The sequence below is a fragment of the Belonocnema kinseyi genome, chromosome 6, assembly GCF_010883055.1.
Source record: "Belonocnema kinseyi isolate 2016_QV_RU_SX_M_011 chromosome 6, B_treatae_v1, whole genome shotgun sequence".
Taxonomy (NCBI): Eukaryota; Metazoa; Arthropoda; class Insecta; order Hymenoptera; family Cynipidae; genus Belonocnema; species Belonocnema kinseyi.
Genome location: NC_046662.1, coordinates 46,950,904 through 46,958,960, shown reverse-complemented (window position 1 = coordinate 46,958,960; position 8,057 = coordinate 46,950,904).

Genomic DNA, 8,057 nt, shown 5'->3' with positions numbered 1-8,057 from the left:
ATTGCAGGAAAAGAATCAATTGAAGGCGATCCTGATTTTCTATTGGTTAAAGAAGAATGTAAAGATTATGAAAATTGTAAAGACTGTAAAGATCCTAATCACTCAGCGGGCCTTGAAGTTCTTCAACAAATCAGAGATAAATTCAAGGAAACTACTGATTCTGACGAAAAAATGTTATTACTTTGACTTGCCCCTAAGCTGGATCTGAAACGATTTTCCTATGCGGAGAAAAGTGAGGTTTTCCCGAAGCCTAAACGTAATCGAAAGCAGAATAGTACTCCAAGAAAGTGGAAAGCTGGTACGAATAAGAGGCGAACAGCATAAAGAGGTTGTGTAGTGAGAGGCAAGGGGACTCACAAAAATAAAGCACCCCATAAAGTGAGAGGCGAGGGGACTCACTAAAATTAAGCACCCCGAATCATCTTGCAGATAAAAGGAGTCTAAAATCGCACTGTCACCTCCACGTGGTAAACTCTGGAAACTATAACTTGATAGGATGTAGGCTGACGACAGGGCGTTAATTACTAATCCGTTAGTACTTTATTTACTCAAACACATTATACGTGAGAAGTTGGTTGAATCATGTATTTGTTTTAAAAAATTGCAAGAGCAATAACCAATTATTGTCGGATAATAAATTATAATAGTGAGGAAGCATTTATCTTCAGAAAAATACTGTTCATTTTTAAGAAAGTGCTTTTTACTTACTATTTTTTCATAATAACTTTAAAAATTTTTAACTTCTTCAAACTTACTGATTAACATTACTGAATAGTTTTTTCCGATGACTTCATGCAATTTTGGACCAATGTGAGTAATACAAAAAAATGGCATACTTGAAAACTGTTCCGCGGTATGCTGCCGCATAACGCCCGAGTGCGAGCGCGAGGACTCCCTCTACAACCGGCTCTGTAACTCAATGAATTTCAATTTGTCCATTTTCTTATCAGACATTTTTCATAGTAAAAAAGTCAAGCTTTCTTTTGAGACTATTTAAAAAAAAAATCGTAGATGCCTAAATTGCGAAAAAAGTTAAATAAACAATTGATTTATTGAAAAATTGTTTAAACCATTTTTTTTGTTATAAATAATAAAATAGGATGAAAGCGTGTAAAAAGGACTTTCCAAAACCCTCGTAAAAATTTTAAATCGCGTAATTAGAAAGGAAGTTATAGGCGTTTGAAACTACCCCTGCAGGCCTTGGGGTTGAAAATTCACCCCCCCCCCCTCACTTGGGGAGGGTTGGTAATCCTGGTCTATAAGTTTGTGGATTAACTACTGTTGGGTAGGCGAACATATTCCCAGAATTTAGAGACAATCGAAAAACATGACTTTTTGAGTTGGGGCAGTTGAGGAATAATGCCCCATATCGTATACCATTTTACAGAAAAAAACTAGTGGTTTATTAAAGTTTTGGCTCAAATAAAATCTGGTATCATTTAGAACTTAATCTCCAATAGATACCTGCATGGGTACGGCAATCTAATCATAATTAAATCATTCTCAATAAGTAAAATTTGAAATAATTCATAATTTTAGCATTGGTTTTTGCTATTTTTTATTAAAACTTTTGCAATGATCAAGTTCTTCTTTGCCACAAGCAAAACATAACCTCAAAATTTTAAAATAGTTTTCACAAACATCCTTCTTCTATTCCCAACTTATATTATAAAGTTATTTTCGGTTAACGTATTGATACTTTTACTTTCGTACAAACTTTTTATCCGATTACACACCATTACAGGATTTGTTGATTAGACAAAACTTACTAATTGTTTTATTCAAATTAACCTGCTTGTTCGGTCAGCAAACAAATGAAACTGTTGCACATGTGTAGTGTTATTCACCCGACTCTCGCGCGCCCCTCTCGGATCACCTCTGAAGCTCTACCGGCCTGTCCAGCATTCCCCTATAAGTGCTCAAAAAATATGCCTGAGCGTCGTACCCATGGATACCTGTAGAGAGCCAAAATGACTCGTTCAGGGCGCTCTTGAAAAGTACATAAAGGAGCATTTCCAAACCAAACACCTGCAAAGTAAGGCTGGCAAGTTAGAGATTGATTTACAATTATCATTTGATGAGTTAAGACGAAAATTTTCTTGCATATGAATATGCCTTTATGTTGACAACTTTGCTACATAACCTGCCAATGATATTTATCAAGTCATTATATCTATTTTAGTAGCGTTAATAATTGTGCACAAGGAGTTCACAGAATTAATGGAATTCACGGAATTAAAGGAATTCAAAGAACTCAAGGGATTCATGGAATTAATTAAATTCGCGAAATTTACGAAATTTACAAAATTCATGGAACGCCTCAGGTTCACGAAATATAAATTAATGGAATTCAAGGAACTCACTATAACCATGGAATTCACGGAATTAATCAAATTCACAGAAATCATCGAATTAATGGAGTTTATGACATTCAAGATATTCACGAACTCACGGAATTGATAGAATTCAACAAATTTCGGGATTTTTTGGAATTTGATTAAATCCACGAATTTATTGAATTTAATAAATTAAGAGAAATTCTTGAATTCCCCGAATACATTGACTTCCGTGAATTCATGACATTAATGAGTTCCATGAATTCCGTTAATTCGTTCAATTCCGTATTTCATCAATTCGATGAATTCCGTAAATTTCAAAAATTCCGTGAACTCTATCAATTTTGTACATTTTAAGAATTCCCTGAATTCCATGAATTTCACGAATTTCGTTTATTCTGAAAATTCAGGGAATTCCGTCAATTACTTGAAATCCACGGAATCTTTGAATTCCGTGAATTCTATTAATACTATGAGTTCCAGATATTCCTTAAATTCCATGAATTTTGTGGATTCGAAGAATTCCCTAAATTCTATGAATTCTGTTAATTCCATAAATTTAGTGAATTCCTTGAATCTCGTGAAGTCCGTAAATACCTTGAATTCCATGAATTCTTTCGATTTCATCAATTTTTCGAATTCCGCCTGTTTCTTGAATTCCGTGAATTCCTTGCATTTCGTGAATTGCTTAATTTTCGTCAAATTACTTTTTTCGGTGATACCTTGAATTCCATGAATTCTCTCGATTTTGTGAATTTTTCAAATTCCGTCTGTTTCTTGAATTTCGTGAATTCCTTGTATTTTGTGAATTCCTTAAATTTCGTCAAATAACTGTATTTGGTGAATAACTTGTATTTAAAATATTTCGTCAATTTCGTGAATTCGTGGAATTCTGTGAATTCCATTTATTCATGTGCGAAACGAATTTTGTGAATTGCTGAAATTCTGTGCCTTCTTTGGATTCCGTAAATTCTCTGAATTCCGTGGATTCTATGTATTCCGTAGATTCTGTGAATTCTGAGAATTCTTTGTGTTCAGAGAATTCTTCGTCTTTCATGAATTCGATGAATTCGTGGAATTTGGTCGATTCCTTGAATTCAACGGATTGCGTGACTTCCATGTTTTCTCCAAATTCAATGGACTCTGAGAATTCTGTGAATTCCGAAAATGCTGCTAATTGTTCGGATTCCGTGAATTCCCTGCATAAGTTAAATTCCGTGAAGCCAATGAATTCCTTAAATTTCGGCAAATCCTTGTATTCCGAGAATTCTAAAAATTTCTTATATTTGATTAATTCCTTGTATTTTATTAATTCCTTGCATTATGTGAATTCCTTTAAATCTATGCATTTCGTGAGTCCCTTGTATTCCGTGAATTCCGATAATTCTGTGAATTACTTTTATTCCGTGACTTACTTGAATGCTTTAAATGCCTTATATTCCGTGTTGTCAATTAACAACAAAATGAACAACAAAATGTTCTTGACCAATTACAAGCTCAAATTTCATCAAGCAATTTGTTACTGAAATATCATTAAAATCACATTTTCTGACAAATTGGCGCATACTTTAGGACCAGAGCCCTTGCCGTATCAAATAGAGACTGTTATTATTTGATATACGCGTATGGCTACGTTCTCGGACTCCGTAACCTCCAAGCTAACGGCAAAAATGTTGTTTCATTTCAAACACGACTGATTCTCCTTGAAATACATTTTCCTTGATCCTGTCACTAATCTGCCCCTTAACGAATTCTTGGACCGGTTAATATTATTGCTCATAATAAATCATGACACAAACCTTTGCCCTCCAGATACCTTCTCACTGACTCCCAAATTCGTTGACTCAGATTTCCGTGCAAAAATCGCCATATATTTTCACGATTACCGATCTGGCCCTGATGAGTTTAATATCTTCGAAGCCAGATTGGGATAATTCAATGGCCCATACCCAAGCCAGATTGGTTAACTATTGCAACGGCAACTAGTTTCAATTTGGGAAAATTGTCTTGCCAATAAAAGATATATGATTAATGTACTATAAAAACAATTTTTCCTAAATAAACATAAATGTCATTGGGTTTCACGTGGAAAAGTTAAAATAAGAAAATCATTACGAAATCTAACCCCCAAGCACCTATACTCACGTTAAAATTCTAAGAGTCGCAGTGAATCAAATATAGCACAGCTCTTGAATATGGCTAAAGAGACTATCTCTAGAAGGTTAAAACAAGAGGTCTAAATAGACAATCTCAGAAAGTTGACTCGATCGTGTCGGAACGTCGCGTATCGGCTATCTCAAACTGGCTGACCCGGTCATCGTGAAGGGCCAATTTGGACATCTCGGATGGTAAATTTGAATGTCTCAGCCTTTCGAGTTGATCGTATCGGATAGTCGATTTCATTTTTGTGGATAGCTAACGTGGTCTTTTCGGATGGCTGATTCGATCATTTGAGAGGGTCGACTTGATCATCCCGAATTGTCGATATAAATATTTAAGGAAAAAAATTCGATTATTGCAGAGGGTCGACTTGAAAATCTGAGATGGTCAAAAGGACTATTTATGATAGACAAATATATTTTTTTGAACTTAAAAAAACTTTTGATTCTCTAAATCTGAAACTTTCTTCCGCATTCTAAAAGTGTACATTCATACTCACTATTTTCCCAAAGATTGTAAAAAACACACCAATAAGCAATCAGAGCTTGCAATCACGAGGTGCATGAAACTTCACAAAAGTGACAACGCATTTTAATCACAATCAATTTAATCTAATTAACTTAATTTAGATCGAAAATATTTAAATCATTCGCTCAACCTTAATCTAAAAAGTAATACTAAACACCTAATACTTAATTTTCACAAACTTCGCTTGTGAGATGATTTTCTGCTTTGTGATCCGTCCCAAAAAATATTCCCTAGGAAAAAGTAAATGATTTATTAGCATACCAATCATTAAATCGTTTTTTTTTCATTTAAATTAAAGTAAAGATTTTATTGTTTAAAGAACGGCCGGAAGGTAAAATAAAGGCACTTAAACTCGAAAGAGGTTAAGAGATTTAAACAAATTACTTGAAGAAAACTATGGACGGCTATAGGGCGACGAAAGACATTCGGTTGCAAATGATCAACCGTGAGATAAGACACTATATAAAATTAATGAATTGTTTGTAAATCTTTGATAATTTAGCATTCTATTTATTTTTCTCCTTGTTTGTTTTTGTGTATTTCAGCTGCATTCAGATCCTGGCTGGGGGGGGGGGGGGGGGGGGAGAGTCAAAAAAGGGACGAGTGACCCGGCTTGGTGGGGGGAAGTAAAAAAAGGGACAAGTGACCCGGCCAGAGACTCGTTCGGCAGTATTTGGTCTGGCTGCACAGAACGCACTTTGTTAAGAGAGACTATCGAGATCCTTTCAATAATTTTAATTGTTTAAAACACCATCAAAATTATTAAAACTTCTGCCAAATTAATTCGACTATAAGTGTTTAATTTATCAAACTGGAATGCAATAAAAATTCTATGTGCTGAAAATAACGTTTGTCATTCCAAAGAATTGACCCTGGGACTCTTACACTCTACTTTCGAACAAGTTGGTGCCAAAACCCGGGACTAGTATTGCGGAGAGTGGTGTGAGTGGAAAGATAGTGCTAGTAAAAAGTGTGTGTTACTCTATCCTACCAGAAGAGTATTCCGTGTTAAGCACCTAACATTGGGGAATCAAAATGGATTCCATGCCGAAAAATACCAGAAGAAGAAGACGAAAAATGGTGGCGGAAGCTGTCCTCGATCTCGCCACGACTACAGAGGAAAGAAGAACAGAAGAAGGCGAGCATAAAATGGATATTAGGACAGTTGCTGAAGATACAAACCAGGAAGAAGTTGCAGGACCATCGCGGTAGGGACCCTCAAAAATGACAGAAAAGAGGACTACAGTTGTATAACCTACCACCAGCGTTTTCAAACCATTTTCAGTTTCGGCCACCTCGAAAATGTTTGAGCCAGAAGGAAGAATACCCTCTTCCAACGACGAATCGATACTTGCCGGAAATCGCCAGCCAAAAGCTTAAGGACACCTGAGGACTCACTGGTGCAAGGCAAAGACGGTGTGTCTTTAGAAGAAGACCTAAACGACCCCGACCCGAAAGACAACATTATACATCAAGAGCATCGTCGGAGCGAACCATTTCTTGGGAATCAGTCGTTAGCAGCGCAACAAGGTTTTGTAAGTACAATGAGTTCTAGGAAAATACGTTTGTTGATAAGTGTTGCCGAAGAAAAGGAAAATGTTATAATAAGTATTATAGATAAAAGATAACAAATTTTGTTAGACAGAGAGATTGTTCTCGAAGACAAACAGGGTATTAAATAAAAGTTAATAGACGAAAGATTAGCAGTCGCACTGAGATGCGCGAGAGGGGAGCCCCCTTCAGCCCGCGGGCTCCAGAGGACTGTATGGAAGTGGAGGAAAGAAGTGACCCAGTTTTGCATTGGATTGATGAAAATTCCCATAAAAAAGAAACTAACAAATCCGCGGTTGAATTAAATTCTAATCTAACACAAGCATTAATTACAACATTAAATGACGTTAAGGAAGCGACAGTAAACGCACCTGGTTCTCAACGATGGGTAAACAGGCTGACCTCGGCTAAAAATGTTTCATTTTTTCAAGAGATAGGTTAAGAGTGGCTTCGATTTAAACAGGCCTTTGAGTTTTCATCTGAGTTGGGGGGTTACTCCGATCGCGAGATCGTAGCATGCTAAGTTGTAGTATTAAAAGGAGATGCAAAGGAAGCAGTGGATTCAGTGATGGTAACAGCTTGCAGTGCAAAAATAATTATGGACATACTAGAATTACAATTTGGCACCCCGATAATATCATTGAACGAATCATACCAGACATGAAAAAATTGCCAAAAGTAAATACCTCGACAAAAACTGATCTAAGCACATTCGGAGCAAAAATTCGCAGAAGTGTCGCGGCCATGCAGGAATTAAATCATACCGGCCATTTGCACAATCCAGAGCTGATTAAAGAAATTATAAGTAAATTGCCTTCTGCATTGATATATAATTACAATCGTTTTATGGACTCAGCTAACAAGGATCGGCCAAAAATAATAAGATTGTCAGAGTTTTTATAAAGGGTAAGGGATACAAGTCAAATTACAAATGCGAAACACGGACACAAAAAAACCCATTCTCCACCCACGCCGTGGCCAGTTTTTGCGATAATGAATGTGAGACCCGGTGGACCAAAGTACGGAAAAGCTATGACTGGGAGTGCCACTTATATACAGACTTCTACATGGGTTTATTGCAACAAAACAGGACATCCAATATATACCTGTTGGAGGTTTCCTAAACTATCTCTGGATGATCGGTGGAAATGGGTTAAGTCACAGGGTCTCTGTTATAAGTGTCTTTGCCGGGGCCATATATTTCCAGTGTGTGGTAAAAGTTCCTGTTAGAAACCTAATTGTCATAAAAACCATCATCGCTTATTCCAGAAGGAAGGAAAAAATTCGCCAAAACACGCGGATAAACAGATCCCCGAGCAAGACCCGAAGTATCCGAACAACGAAAAACATCACTTATGACTAGGACAGGAACACACGCTTCTCAAAATTCTACTGATAATATTAACAGGCCCTGCGGGTATACAAATCCGTTGTTTGATGAAGGATCGGCAATTACCCTCATAAATTCAGAAGTCGCAAAGA